This window comes from Lygodium microphyllum, chromosome 16 (assembly GCF_053477565.2).
Source record: "Lygodium microphyllum isolate KBCC chromosome 16, Lygodium_microphyllum_v1.1.10, whole genome shotgun sequence".
Classification (NCBI taxonomy): Eukaryota; Viridiplantae; Streptophyta; class Polypodiopsida; order Schizaeales; family Lygodiaceae; genus Lygodium; species Lygodium microphyllum.
The window spans coordinates 41,301,330-41,316,427 of NC_141150.1; the positions used below are offsets into that span (position 1 = coordinate 41,301,330).

General features: G+C 47.3%; 1 protein-coding gene across 1 annotated transcript in view; it reads right to left on the reverse strand.

Moving 5' to 3' along the window:
* Positions 1 to 15,098, reverse strand: part of LOC148022730 (sulfate transporter 4.1, chloroplastic-like) — a 242,971-nt gene that overhangs the window by 135,266 nt on the left and 92,607 nt on the right. The gene's annotated exons all lie outside the window — the stretch shown is intronic.

A 15,098-nucleotide genomic window follows, 5' to 3' on the forward strand; every position in this document is an offset into this window, starting at 1 on the left:
CTAATACTTAGACTGCTCCCCCCTAGGGCAGCAGCACTTGCTCTCTTTACTTGCAGAAGTGGATGCAATGGTTGAAGCAGCCTATCGATAGGAATGGACAGCAAACAGCCCAAATGCCAAGCCTTGGGCTCGAAGAGTACTGAACCCCATTGAAATTTTACTCAATTCTGCACTAAATGTACTGATTCAAACTGCAGTGATATGCTTCAATGCAGATGAAGGTTTTAGTAGAACTTGCATTGATTTGACACAAGGATAACACTCTTCAACTAAAGTCCAAAATAAAAGTGTCATAGCCCTCATGAACTTTCAGATACCTTGTGTTCAGAGGGGGATTCATACATGCAATAATGAGATATCAATTTATTTGCTTCAAATGAAACTCTATGAAGCTAAGGGCATGCAAAATGAGGCAAAGGGATGAGAACCAAAAAGCTCTAATAGGAGAGCCATACAATATGTTTATGAAATTGTGTAGGAAGCAAAAGTCTTCTCTATTCATGCTTCTCATTCATGAGCTGAGAATCACTAGATAGGGGAAAGAATAATATGATCTTATAAGTGGAATGAATTTGAGGAAAAGATAGATCCGTTGGGGAGCTAGTAAGATCTTCTAAGCCAAAGTCTGGCACCAAGCACCACGGAGTACTTGACTAACACAACTTGTCACAACTTTTACCTTTGACACGCACTGACTTCTCAAGGTCCTTGGCCCATCATTGTGAAATAACTAACTTGCACCTCACATTTGCACATTTGATCAACACTTAAACAGATGCTAAACAAAGCACCAAAATTTCATGTCCTCGTAATAGACCTCCCCTTTGAAATCCTTGCAATTTCCCTTGATAGCACTCTTATTTATCAAAAGCAAACATTGCCACTACTTGAAACACATGTTGGCATCATAGTCAAACAACATGTGCACCTATTGCCTAAGCATGCTCATATCCTCTGCACATCTGAAATTCCACCCAGTTGAACCAATTACGATCCACCCATATGAATCATAACAACTATCAAAACCATAAGGGGTGTATCTATATGCCAAATCCCAACAGTGCTCTAACAGCCAAGGCATTGTAATGCATGATCTCAGCATAAACACCACCTCATAGCAATGACGTGCAATATGATAGTCGTGTAAAACATACATCAGCCGTAAACCACATGTAACTTATGCAAATATACTTCTCTTGCATCACCTACAAATGTGCATTACATACTAGCCATGTATTCTATACATGCCTTGCAAACGCACATCACATCCAAACGTACATTCCATATACTCCATACATACCAATGGCCTTGCAAATGCATAGTTTAAGAGCCTAGGTGCAAACCATACACATCTACATATCAACTCACAGTGACTAGTACAATAAATAGTGATCCCAATGATAAGAGTATTATAGGCATATAGTACCCTGAATGTAAACCAAATACATCTGAGATCCACCACATAACCAAGCTGTCCATTACTAGGTGAGTGGAGGTGCAACCTCCCCCTCGATTATCAGGCAATACTCTAGACCTTCTATGCTCTACTAAACCTAAATGAGCTTGATCCAAAGTTGGTGAAGGGAAGAGTGAGAGAAAAGTATAAGCAACAGCATTGAGAGTAAGACAGAGTGAGAACGCAGATATAGTTGTATTGCATTGTGATGGTACACAAAGAATAAAGAATGTATTTGTACATTAGGGTACAATAAGTATGTAATCACACCCGTATAACTTTATACATGGAGACGAAGGGACTTTACACCCAAGAACCTCCCACTTAAGGATCGAAGTGGTACTTTTAAGCTAACCAACTCCAACTAATAAGATGCAATGCTCATGCTAAGCCTTTGCAAGACTTTTAGTGAGAATATTTGTAGGGTTATCTTGGGTTTTGATCTTAGTCAATGTGACAAGACCATCATCCAAGATCTTCTGTGTAGAGGAAGATAGGGTAATGGGACACACAAAATTGATGCCCCACTTCTCGAATGGTAGTATAGACATAATAGGAGTCAGCAGGCGCTTTCTATTCTCCCTACTATCATGTCTTTGACATTCATCACATCTCTTGACATATGCCAATGCATCTTGGAAAATGAATGGCCACCAATATCCGGCTCTTAAAGCTTTTTGTGCAATCAATCGTCTAGCAAAGTGTCCTCCACAAGCCGAGTCATGATACTCTTCCAAGATAAAAAAGGAAACCTCATCAAGCATAAGACATCGGTGATAAACATTATCCAACCCTTACCGATATAATGTTACTGCAATCAAGGAAATTTTCAAAGCCTGCTATTTAAGTAGTATCAAACATCTATGTGTTTGGTACGTGCATGGAATATGGAATTCTTAGCAAAACATAATGCACTCTAGCTATCACATCGAAGCACTGGAATACGTGAAGAAAGACCAAAATCCTTGACCAAACGTCCAAGCCAAATAGCTTCCTTAGAAGCTTCTGTGGAGTTGAAATATATTCAGCCTCTGTAGTACTCAATACCACAATTTTTTGCAACCTTGAATACTAAGAGATAGCCCCGCCATCCAAAGTAAAGACATACCCATTGGTAGATTTCCTAGTGTCAAGATCTCCTGCCATGTCTGAATCACAAAATCCCTGCAACTCTAGTGTACCCTTTCTGTAGCATTTACACTTCTCTTGTGTACCTTTTAAGTATCTGAAGATACATTTCATTGCTTCCCAATGTGGCTTGTCAGGGTAAGACATGAATCTACTAACAACTCCACTGCATGAGCAATGTTAGGGTGAGTTGCAACCATAGCATATATCAAACATCCACAAGCTAATGCATAAGGTAGCAGTTGCATCATCCATTGGGCAATCAAGTTTGCTAAGCTTTGTATGTGGCAGTAAAGGCACGCCAAGAGGCTTAGTATCAACCATATTAAACCTGTCAAGTACTTTGCTAATATACTTGTGTTGTGAGAGAAACAAGAAGTACCGCCCTCTATCTCTTTTAATGCGCATGCCCAAAATGTGTTCAACTGCCCCCAAATCTTTCATTGAGAAGGCTGAACTCAGCTACCTTTTAAGAGCATTCAAATTACTCTTATGCTTTCCTACAATCAACATGCCATCCACATATAAAACCAACGCAATAAGACTCCATCATCAGCCTTTTTAGTGTATAAGCGATGATCTGCATGACCGCGTTTAAATCCATAGCTCAGTATGAAGGTATCAACTTTTTGTACAACTATCTGAGGGCTTGTTTCAACCCATATAAGGTGCATTTAAGCTTACAAACCAAATGGTCTTTCCCTGAAATAGCAAAACATTTTGGCCATTTCATGTACAGCTCTTCATCTAAGTCACCATGAAGAAAAGCACTTCACATCCATCTAAATCCAAGGATGCCGTAAGAGCAAACAAAACATGGAATGTAGTCATCTTCACCACTAATGAAAAGACCTCCTGAAAGTCTATACCTTCCTTATGTGTATAGCCCTTAGCAACCAACCGTGCCTTGTATTTGAGCTTCCCATCAATACATTTCACTTTGTAAATCCATTTATTAGGGATAGCTTTCCTATCCTTGGGCAAAGGTACAAGCTCCCATGTATTATTTGCATACAGAGACTTCATCTCTTCCTCTTTTTTTTTTGCAAGTAACATGTGGCTGATTATATTACTCAAAAAACTGATTACAACAGAGTGCTTATGCTCAACAGACTAGCTGGAGCTGATGCAAAGTCACCAATACATCATGCATACAAGTCTCTCAGGGCGGTCTAGCGGAGATGGGGGCAAGAAGCCATTGGGGTGGTTGGGGGGGGGGGGGGGGGGGGGGGGGTTGCAGGGTGGTATATCGCCAAATGGGGCTGCCTGCCTACATCACAAAGAACAGACCCTGGCCGCCCCAAGTACGCATGAAGTGACCATGGAGCTCCTGACGAGCCCTGGACTCGCCCTACACCTGATCCCATCGGCCACGGACGGAGTGGATGATGGAGGCCCAAAGCTCTGCTAAGGTCGCATGTGCTGAAAGTCTCTCTCTGCCGAAAGCCTCCTGGCACCGCGCCTTCCATATATGCCATCCAGTAAGACTCCCTATGAGCTCCCATACCTCTGAGCGGTCTGCGGTGGGCTCCAGTACCTGGTGGATAGGTAGAGCCTCCAGATCGACCACTGTGCACGACCCTGCGTCGATCATAATATCGAGTCCTGCATCTCGGCCTCATACAAAAGCCTGGCTGACTGCCTGCCAACAGAAAGCTCCCCATGAGATACACCCAAGGCTGGGTGCTATACGTCGAAGGATACGGCATGCTCCTCTCCACACGAGTTGCGCCTCCTCACACGACCAAAGGCAGTGCTTTGGGGTTTCCAAAGGCTGCTCAGCGCAGCGCGTACAGCCTCCCTCCTGCATCTGGGCAAGCCAACTTCCCACTGCCAAATCTCCATGTGCCACCAGCCATAAGAAGTACGACACCCCCCTCGGCCTCCAACTATCCCATAGGTGGCGCCAAAAAAGTCCATCGGAAGGGTTCCGTGATGTTGTGCTCCGCTCAGTGCCTACTGCATGATGGCGCCCAGTCCATATCCTCCTACATCAGTCATGTCTGTCAATCCTGGCAGTGTACACTAGGAACTTGGGTGGCTTTTTTGCGACCACAGAGGCTGGCAATAGCCACTCTCCTGGATCCCACTCCAGCTCATCAAGTGGTTTGCCCTCCCAGATCCAAAAGCGCCACTCCCTGAGCTCCTTCCAAAAAACATAGGGGTCCAGTCGCCATGTCTTCCCCTGAAGACCTACCACCCGAATCCTCCTCCATGAAAGGGTGGCAATCCCCTCATCCTACTGCCCTCTGTCAAGGGCCAAACGTCCCCCCTCTGAACGCCGAAGAAAGTCCCCTGTGGGGCGCCACCCACTCTACTTGCCACCTGAAGGGGAATGCCTGCTGGTGAAAACCTAGCTGCCCATACCTCCCCGGGTTCTATCGGCTCTCGTATCGAGGAGCAAGCCACTCCGGAGGTATTGCTGCGCCTATCTCTCTTCTCCTTGCCTCCACTCCTCTTTGGTAGCCTGATACTCACTGCAACACCTCCTCGTCCGCCATCCTGTACACCTCCCACCATGTCCTGATGGTACAAGCCGGGCCGGCCTTCCACCCAGCCCACTGTATGTGGGGGCGCTCACCTATCTGTGCCCCTTCCCGATCTTTGACTTGGAGGTTCCAGATCACCAACAGACGGTCTATTTCCTCCTGGCAACTTGGGGGGCTCTGGATTAGGGCCTTACGGAGACCATACCACACACGGAGTAGGCTGCGAGAAGGAAAGGTGATTTGGGGGGGGAGAGAGGGTGATCTGGGCTGACGTGAAGATCCATCTCAGGGACGGCCTCCACTCACCGCCAAGCCTCAGTTTGCAATCTTGAAGGCCCTCTTGCAATAAGACCTTCCAAGTTTGCCCGCCTCGTATGAGACTACAGACAACTAGCTTTCCCAAGAGGGCCATACTCTGATACTCTCGATCTATGATCCCAAGCCGTCCCTCTGAACTATGTCGTATGATAGTCGCCCACGCCACCTTGGCCCTGGAATCCTTGGAGCCATCAGACCCAAACCAAAGGAAATTCCACACTAGGCGGCGAAGCTGCACTACGTACGATGAGGAGAAACACCAACACGAGGCGATATACCAGGCCGTCGCTAGGAGGACCTGGTAAACCACCAGGGCTGGATAGGCTAGTGAGAGGCGAACCGTGATCCAGTAGGTCAGTTTCCTCCGAATAGAATCAAGGACAGGAAGAAACTGCTAGGCAGGAGTGATGTCGAGTCCCACCTGGAGCTCTAGGTATCGGACAGACTACCCTCTGCTCACCCATCTAAATCCCAGGTGGACGCACCACTCCGTGCTGAAGTCTAGGTCTGTGAGGAAACCAACCAACTTTCGCCAGTTGATTTTTGCTCCCGTTGCAACGCACAACACGTCAAGAGCCAGTCTCATTCTCTCCAGCATCAACTCATCGTCCTCTATGTAGAGGCGTATATCATCTGCGTACTCTATGTCTAACAACTCAATCTCCTCTCTCACTCGAAGTCGGAGGCCGCGTAATCCGCTCACACATGACCTGAGGAAGTAAGACAATGCCTCTGCGAAGAGTAGGAACAGGTATGGGGCCAGGGGGCAGCCCTATCGAACCGATCTCTTCAGCCGAAACTCCTCCCCTCGCCTTCCGCCTATGAGAACCCTGCTGGTGGCCGATTTGTACAGGCCGGAGACCCCACGAATCCAAGCGTGGGGGAATCCCAACTTTACCATGGTGCGCTCTAGGAAATCCCAGTCCACCCTGTCATAAGCTTTCTCGAAATCCAAGAGTAGTACTACCAGTCTCTGCCCACTATGCTCAGCCCACTCTCTCATCTCAAAGAAGGTAAATACATTATCTAGGATGCTCCTATCCTGGACAAAGCCTGTTTGTGTGTCATGAATGATATCTGGAAGCACGGGGCGTAATCGCCTACCAATCATCTTTGTCAGTGCCTTATAGGCAACTGATAATAAGGTAATCGGTCTCCACTAGGAGAGCTCCAACCGGTCTCCCCCTTTGGAGAGAAGACTGATAAGGCCTGCCGAGAGACTCCCTGACATCTGTCCTAAAATGAAGATCTCCTAGAAAGCCCTCAGTAGGGGGTCCTTCACCACTTCCCAGTCGGTAGTGAAGAAGGCCTTAGAGAGGCCATCCTCCCCAGGGCATTTCTGCCCATCCTATGTATGGAAAGCCTCCTCTAGTTCCTTCTCTGTGAAGAGGGCTAGGAGGGAGTGTCCCATCTCCTCTGTGACAGGGGACGGGATACGATCCCATACCTGCTGTCTACATCTCTGTCCTCTAGTTGAAGCTGTCTCCTACTGCAAAAGGCGCGTGTAATAATCGGTGGCAATCTCCATCACCTCATCTAGGCTAGAACGGGTCCTCCCATACTGATCCCAAAGGCTGCATATATGCTCTCCCGCGTTGCGAGGCTGGTGCACCTGGAAGAACTCCCTACACATCGTGTCCCCCTTCCGCGCCCAAAAGGCTCCTGAGGTGTGGAAAGAGAACTCCGAGCGCCTGTCCTCTAGGCCAGCAATAGCTGCACGCACGCGCACCTCCTGTGCGTGGAGGGAGGGATCCCCTGGTGCCTTGTGCAATAATCTCTGCGTGGCTGCAAGGTCCCGACGGAGTGCTCTCTCCTCCTCCCAACACTACTATCTGGCCTGTATGGCTACCTCTTGGCAGATTCTGCTTGACTCGGCTAGGACCTCTGCAACCTCCTCTCCTATCCGGTCCCTCCTGTCCCACTCTCTGGTCCAAATCTGCTCTATCTATCTCGTCACCTCCTCCCTCCTATAGATCCAGTCAGGGATCCTACAGGATCTTGTATCTAGGACGAATGCTGGGGGGTCAAGTGTCAAGAGAACCGAGCAATGATCGGATAACGCGGTGCCTGCCAACTGCTCAATCTGGCCTCCACGAGAGCCTCCCCACTCTCCCACATAAAACCTGTCCAACCACACCAGCAGGACTCCACCTAGCCGCCTGTATCCCCAAGAGAAGTCCAACGACCTCTCCCTCCTGTGGAACGCAGGGTCTTTCCAAGCATCACGTACTCCCACTGCAAGCAAAAAGACCTCCCATGCCTCCTGCTCCTCCCCAACCATGCCCTAGTAGTTTCTGCCTCTGCCTTGCTCGTCCTCCAAAGCCTCCAGGTTGTTGAAGTCTCCTCCAACAATCCAGAAGTCCACCTCTGGGAGTCCAGCTACAATCTCCACCTAGAACCTGTTGCGTGCCCTAACCTCCGTAGGGGCATAGCCATTGAGGACTCCAATACACGAGTCCCCAATATCCAGTCTTATCCATAGAACCCTTCCTGCCACTATCGTCCTGTGGTCTCGTACATAGGTGGTGAGACTCGGGCCAATAGAGGTGCATACGCCTCCACTCCTACCGTGGGCACCTATGCCGTGCTCCCAGTAAGTGTGCGAGCTGCCCGGAAGTACCTTCCCAACCCGCTGAGCCTGGGTGAGGGTGAGCTTGCACTCCTGCAGAAGCAAGATGTCGATCCATCTGGCAAGGGTAGGCTACAACTCTTGCCGAACAATCAACTTCCTAGAACCACGTGCCCCAGTATAGTGGAGACTGTTCACATTCCAGGATGCAAGATGTAAGCTCATGGGGAAACCTGTGACTGACCGAACAGGCATCTGTTCCGTGTGGATACTGCTGATTGATGAGAAGGAGAGATTGTGAGGCATACAAGTGCGCTTTACCGTGGGTCTGGATGGTGAACTCCAGTCCCCCATGGTGGCCCTCGGTCGGACCATAGGGGTGATAGATGCTCCAGGTGGTACTATCAATGCATCTATCAGCCATGCTCAAGATCGCGACTCTATACACTGGTAGAAACGGCCCGCCTGTGCTACCGGCAACTCGATCATGTCTCTCGTAGCTCTCCACTATGGAGGGGCTCGAAAGATAATGCCTGGGACCTCGGCACTAGCCCACCAGATAATGTCCATCATGCAACCTGGCCACTGTTGTGCAAACAGTGCTAATCCTTCATCTCCCATCCACTGGGAGATGTGATCTGCCACCTAACTCTTCAATTCCTCCTCAATCTGTGTAGTCGTCCACTCTTCTAAGTGAGAGGACGCAAGAAAAAAGGCGTAGTTCAGTCCATCCAGTAGATGGACCTTGCCCCTCCTTGACTTACGAACCACGAAGATCCCCACCTCTAGAGGTAGTGAGAACTCTCCATGCTCTGCAACTCACAGGTAGGACCATGGGCCACTGTGGAAGAACTCTTGTGGAAACAAGTGTGCCTGTCTCGGGAAAGTGTGGCGAGTGGCAGGGGTGGATGAGCTAGTGGCTATGTGGGAGGGAAAAGACTGTTGGTGTGCGGAGGAGGTAGGTGTGTCTGGCTCATCACCTCCTATGGGAGGAGGGGGAGTGGGTCTAGGGGGGCTCACCTGACCTGGGTGCGGATCAGGGGGGGTGATGGGGGGGAAGAGGATCGAGGGATGGATGGAGATGCATGGCGGATGTGGGGGGGGGGGGTGGCCCTGGCAAGGGGGGACTGTGGGCCAAGGTCAGTTTGGGGGGGGGGGGGGGGGGAGGGGGGGGGAAGAGAGGTGTGGGTGAGGGACCTGTGGGAACTCAAGCGAGGCAATCTGTGGCATGGGTGGAGAATGTGGAGGGCTGCGTTCCTATCGGGTGGAACGGACAGGGGGGGCTATGGAGTGCTTTGCCGAGAGGGGGACCCTCGCCCGCCAACACCCTGCTGACGAGGCTGGGTCTGAGGAGCTGGTTGCACCCCCCCTTTGCCGTCTCCGTCTCTGGACCCATGTGAAACCGTCAGCGTGTACCTGCGGACCTATAGGCGGAGCCGCCTTGCCTCCGAAACGCGTACAAACTACTGCATCATGCCCAAAGTCATGGCAGCGCAGGCACTGCCCTAGTTGCCTAGTCATAATGACCTGCTGCCTAAAGGAGTGCCCGCCTACCTCAATCTCTAGGAACTCTAGGATATTCTTGACCTCTTTCACTGCCACCAGTACCTTTGGGGCTACTGCTGCTGCTGTCACTGCATCCGCGAAAGACGTGGGAAGGACAGTGTCGAAGAGCTGTCCAAAGTCTTCCACCAACTGGCGATACTCAATCGCCAGGCTAGGGAAAAGAAGGGTGACTGGGTGCCGAAGAAACCTGTTGTGGAATGCAAACACCTCCACAGTAAAGCCACTGTACCAAGGAACCATGTATATGACCCCCTTCGTGGACGCATATGTTGAACTGGCGAGTAGCTTGCGAGCTGCCTCTGCCGAGCTGAGCTGAACCATGAAGATCCCTTGGCCCAATAGGACCACCTCCATGATCTGCGCTGTGTCGATGCGCAGGGTGGAGTGAAGCCGGTCCCGAAGCTAGGCCCTAGCTAGGGAATGTCCTACTACCTACCCATAAATCGATGTTTCCATTAGCTCCAGCTCCTTAGCTTGGACGGCTAAGAGCTGCTCCTCAGAGAGGACTATGCGCAAGGTGTTTGACTAGGGGGCACTCGCTGAGTGCGCCGGCGTCTAACCATAGGTTTCCATTGCGCGTCCCTTTTGGGAGAACCTACCTATTATGCTGCTATGCTACTGGAGGGGGAGTTGCTGCAAGGGGAGGGAGCAACTGGAGGGGGAAGGGTGTCGATGGCGAAAGGGAGGGGAGATTTCTGTTGTCGATGGCGGTGGTGTGACAGTCTGACAAAGGGCCAGGCCTCCAAGCAGGACAGCACGCGGGGGGCGGGGGGGTGGAGGGAGGAAAAGATAGACGGGGACGGGGGCGGCAACCATGGGAGAAAAAACGGGGCTAGGACTGGCGAGACAGATGCGGGGGGGGGGGGGGGCAAGCGCAGGTGGCGCGGAAGACGCAGGCGATGGCACAGGGAGCTGGCGATGGGGCCCTAGCGAAGGGGAGGGGGATGGAGCACAGGCGATGACAAGGGGGGGGTGGCAATGGTCTTGGCGATGGCAAGGGGAAGTGGCGCTGGCGATGGCGCTGATCTGGCGGGACGCGACGATCAGACGGGGTGGCGGGGGGGTAGCTTGCGCGACGTGACGGGGTTGAGATTGTTAGTTTCTGTAGATTAACTCATACATCGCTGTTGCAACCAATTGTGTTGTGACTTCATCCGTTCCTACATAGCGAGCTCCCACTTACTCTTGATTTCACATCACTATGTCTCTCGAAATGTCAGAGGCTGACCCTCATCAGTCAAGGAAATGCAATCCAAAGTGGCTGAAACCTTTGTGGCTGCCTTTTGACACGTGTAGACCTTCTCACCCCATAATCTGTATTGTCAGGCAATGGGCCTACATCCTCAAGTATGTGCATACCATCACCAAGTTGCAGATTTTCAGCATTTCCCTGATGTTGTAACATGTTTTCAGCATGTTCTTCTTATTGTCCTATTCCGTCCTATGCATCTATTTTCTATCCATTATCTTCTGGTTGTAGCACAATGGGTTGCTGCTCGTTTTATCACAAGCAACAAAATCTTTAGCTAATGGCTGCTGAATGGCTGGGCTCCTGCTGAAATTTGACCTTCTTTTTGTCAAAGTCACTCTATGTAGCATATTTCAACAACTTTGCCTCATTAAATATTACACCTTGGCTACATACTATCTTCTTGCCTTGATGAAGCCAAACTCTATAACCCATCTCTTCCTCATCTCCATATCCCATGAAGATGTCCTTGATTGATTTCATGTCTAGTTTGGTCCTCTGATCTATAGATGCATGCACAAAGGCATCACAACCAAAGACACGCAAATAGTCATATGAAGCAGGTTTGCCAGACCAAACCACTTTAGGAATGTCATTTTCCAATGCACGATTTGGAGAGCAATTGCATATATAAGCTGCAATTTTAAGAGCCTCTCCCCAGAACTACTGTGGGAGATTAGTTGTGCAAAACATGCATCTGACTCTCTCACAAAGTGTGCAATTATATCTTTTAGCCACGCCATTTGAGTCAGGATTATAAGGGGCTGTCAAATCTCTCTTAATGCCATGCATCTCACAAAACTTAACAAGCATAGTACACACATCAGAATATACTAAATCAAGAGCATTGGACTTCTTAACAACATCAAAATAATAAGGAGACTTCACATGTTCTCCATATATGCAATCATTACAAAATTCAAGACCAAAGCCTTTTACATTAAATCTCCCTAAAGAAGAAAACCTGAAGGCCTTCCAAAGAGGGAGTAATATGAAAAAAGGCACCGCTGTCCACTATCCATGATTGGGACACCCTATCATTGGCTAAAAGCAAGGTATCAATTATCTCCTTTTTGGTGATGTGCATATCACCTATTGCTGCCATAATATCTACATCATTGCATGAGGCTGCAACAAGTATCTCTCCAATATCAAGGAGCTCTTCAATGACCACACTAGATGCAACATTTGCCTTTGCAACTTCTTTTGAGGAAGAGCTGTCATCATATTTCTAGTCATTCTTCTTTTTCTTTCCCTGTTGTTTTTTTATTTCTTACTCTTTCTTGTAGTACCACCAATCGGGCTTTTTACGCCCACACTGATAGCAAGTAACATCCTACTATTTGCCCTTGCTTTTACTCCTACTTTTTCCTTTATTTACTACATTACCCCTCTTCTCTGACCTACCTCTAAGATGATAGACTGAACCACTCCTTTCTCCACTGGGCTTTCTTCTGATCTCCTCATTGAGGGTAGAGCCCCTAACACCATTAAAGGTTAAAGCAGTGTTGTTGCTAAGTGAAACAAGCAAAGCCTCCTAGCTATCAGGCAAAGTCATCAAGATGAAAATAGCCTTCAATTTATCACTTAAGGGCTGCAAACCAAAGTCCTCCAACTAGCTCGAAATACCTATGAAACCACTCAAATGCTCAGATGCTAGCTAAGACTCATCCAACTCCATGTTCGCAAGCTTGTGCATGAGATGCACTTGATTCACCAGAGTTGTATTTTCATAAGTATCCATTAACTTTTTCCATATAGCATAAGCTGTATCAAGTCGCTTAATGTCTATAAGTACATCATCAGATACAGCCATTTTAATGTATGCAATGGCCTTCTTGTTGAGTCTAGCCCAAACCTCATCAACCATAGCTACAAGCTTAGTTTCCAAAAGAGCATCATCACAGTCCTTGAGAAACAAAATGCTTTGCATCCTATTCTTCCATAGATCAAAGCGAGTGCCATCAAACCTCTTGATTTCAAAAAGGGATTTACTGTCATTGCTGCTAGAAGCATTAGTGGCCATTTTTCAGCAATGCACCAAAAACCAAAGCTATAATTTATGACAGCAAACAACAAGTTGAATATTCAGCTAATTTCAATCCAAGATTTCAAGAAATAAGAGCAAGATTTAGTATCAGTGTATTACTAACAGTGCCCAAATACATGTACAGCAGTAGAAAGAACGAGTTTTAGCAATATAACTAAAATTTTAGCATACATTACATGCATACATCACTGCCAGGTGACTCCCACTTCAGCAATAGCACCAAAATACATTTGCAACAATCCCAAATCTAGAAATGATCTCTAAGACTATTGCACCATGAATATTCGGCAATACATCAACTCAATAGGAACTACCTAACATGTATACTGCATATATATGTGCCCAAATCAACTTCTGATACACAAAAACACCAAAAATTCTTTGCAATTTCTCCAAAATCTCACAAGTGGGAGATAAGAAAATACAAATCACACTCTTGCAGCACCAAGATTGCTTCAGCAATGTCCCTAAAGTGCATTTCACACATCAATTTTGCCAAAATCCACAAATTTCAGCAAAAACCCCAAAATTTCGCTGACCAACCTGCCCCAATTGCATTAATACATGTTCCAATCTTTTTGAACGTGATCGTGCTGTACATCAGGCTTTGTTTCACCGAACAGGAGTACCTCAAGAACGATTGCTATGCTCAGTGTGTTGGCTCTGGTGCCCCTGTTTACATCGCTACCAGAGCAACACAATGTTTTCAGATCTACCTCTTCCTTCCTTCTCTTCCACAGGCCACCGAGAGAGAGATTGCAAGAGCAAAAAAAAAAAACAAATTTAGCAAAATTTCACAAAATTTTGCAAAAAACCCCAAAATTCTCAGGTCCAAATGTACACCAATGTCAGTAAATTCGGCTCAGTTGAGCAACATTTCACTAATACATGAAAAGCCCCAAATTTTTCCAAAGCCAATGAGCACAATATTTGCAATTACCAAGTCAAATGTCACTGTTATGCATGAACAATATCAAATTTGAAAAGGGAAAAAAAAAAAAACAAACAAACAAATTTCAGGCACAAATCTCAAAATTGTGCTTATACTTGCAAAAACCCCCATCAGTGAGCAAGGGGCTTGCTTGCAAAAAAATATTAAAAATTTGACGATTTTACCTAAAAACGTAACGAAAACAACTGTTGACCTTTTGCTAGATCTGCCTATGTCAAATCTCTTTGCACCTGACCTACGCTATGCCTGCGCCTAACCTACGTGGCCTGCACTGACCTCTCACTGCATGCACTACCTGCACTTGACCTATCTGACCTGTCGCCTACACAAAAATGTTGTCACCTAACCTGTCGACTGCCTGGGAAGGTGTCGCCTACACTCACGCTAACTTGGGTACTATCGATGACAAGGTTGAGTGTTTGCGTCACCAACAGAGGTAACAAATATTGGTGCACGGCCTGTAGTTGATGAGTTTGTAGAGGCTTTTGTTGAAAGAGCTACTTATTCTTTGGAAGATTTATACTCAAGATATGAGCAATTTCATTAGGTAGTTGAAAGTAGGGATATCACAATGATGAAGACACCCTTAGGCTTAGTATAGATGTATACTCTTTTGCATGGTGCGATAAACTCAATAGCACACATGATGAATGCAATGAATAATGTGCTCAAGGAGTACATACCACAACTGATTATGCTTTATGCTTCTTCGTATGGATGAGCTGAAGCTAACCCGCACGGACTTCAAGAAGCGCGCACACCTTAGCTAAAGCTCTCATACCAGTTTGAAGGGGAGAGTACGCAATAAAAGTGTGAGACAGAAGTGTAAGCAACGGCATTGAGAGTAAGAGAGAATGAACACACAGATAGGTGTATCAAATTGTGATGGTACACAAAGAATAAAGAATGTATTTATATATTAGAGTACAATAAGGGTGTGTTCACACCCATATAACTTTATACATGGAGATGAAGGGACTTTACACCCAACAATTGGCTCTAACTAAAGCACATCAAGGTAAAGCGCAACACTGAGTCCCCCCCCCCACATGGCTTCTTGCCCCCATCCCCCCCCAAGACCACCTTGAGAGACTTGTACACATGATGTATTTATGACCTTACACCAGCTTCAACTAGTCTGTCGAGCATGAGCATTCCGTTGTAATCAGTTTTTTGGAGTAATATAATCAGCCACATTTTACTTGCAAAAAAAAAAGTTCAACACTGAGGATGATCTTCCAAGTCACCCTCCTCCATCAATTGAGGATGATCTGCCATAGGCCACCCTCCTCCATCCACTTGCATCCCTTCATATATAAAA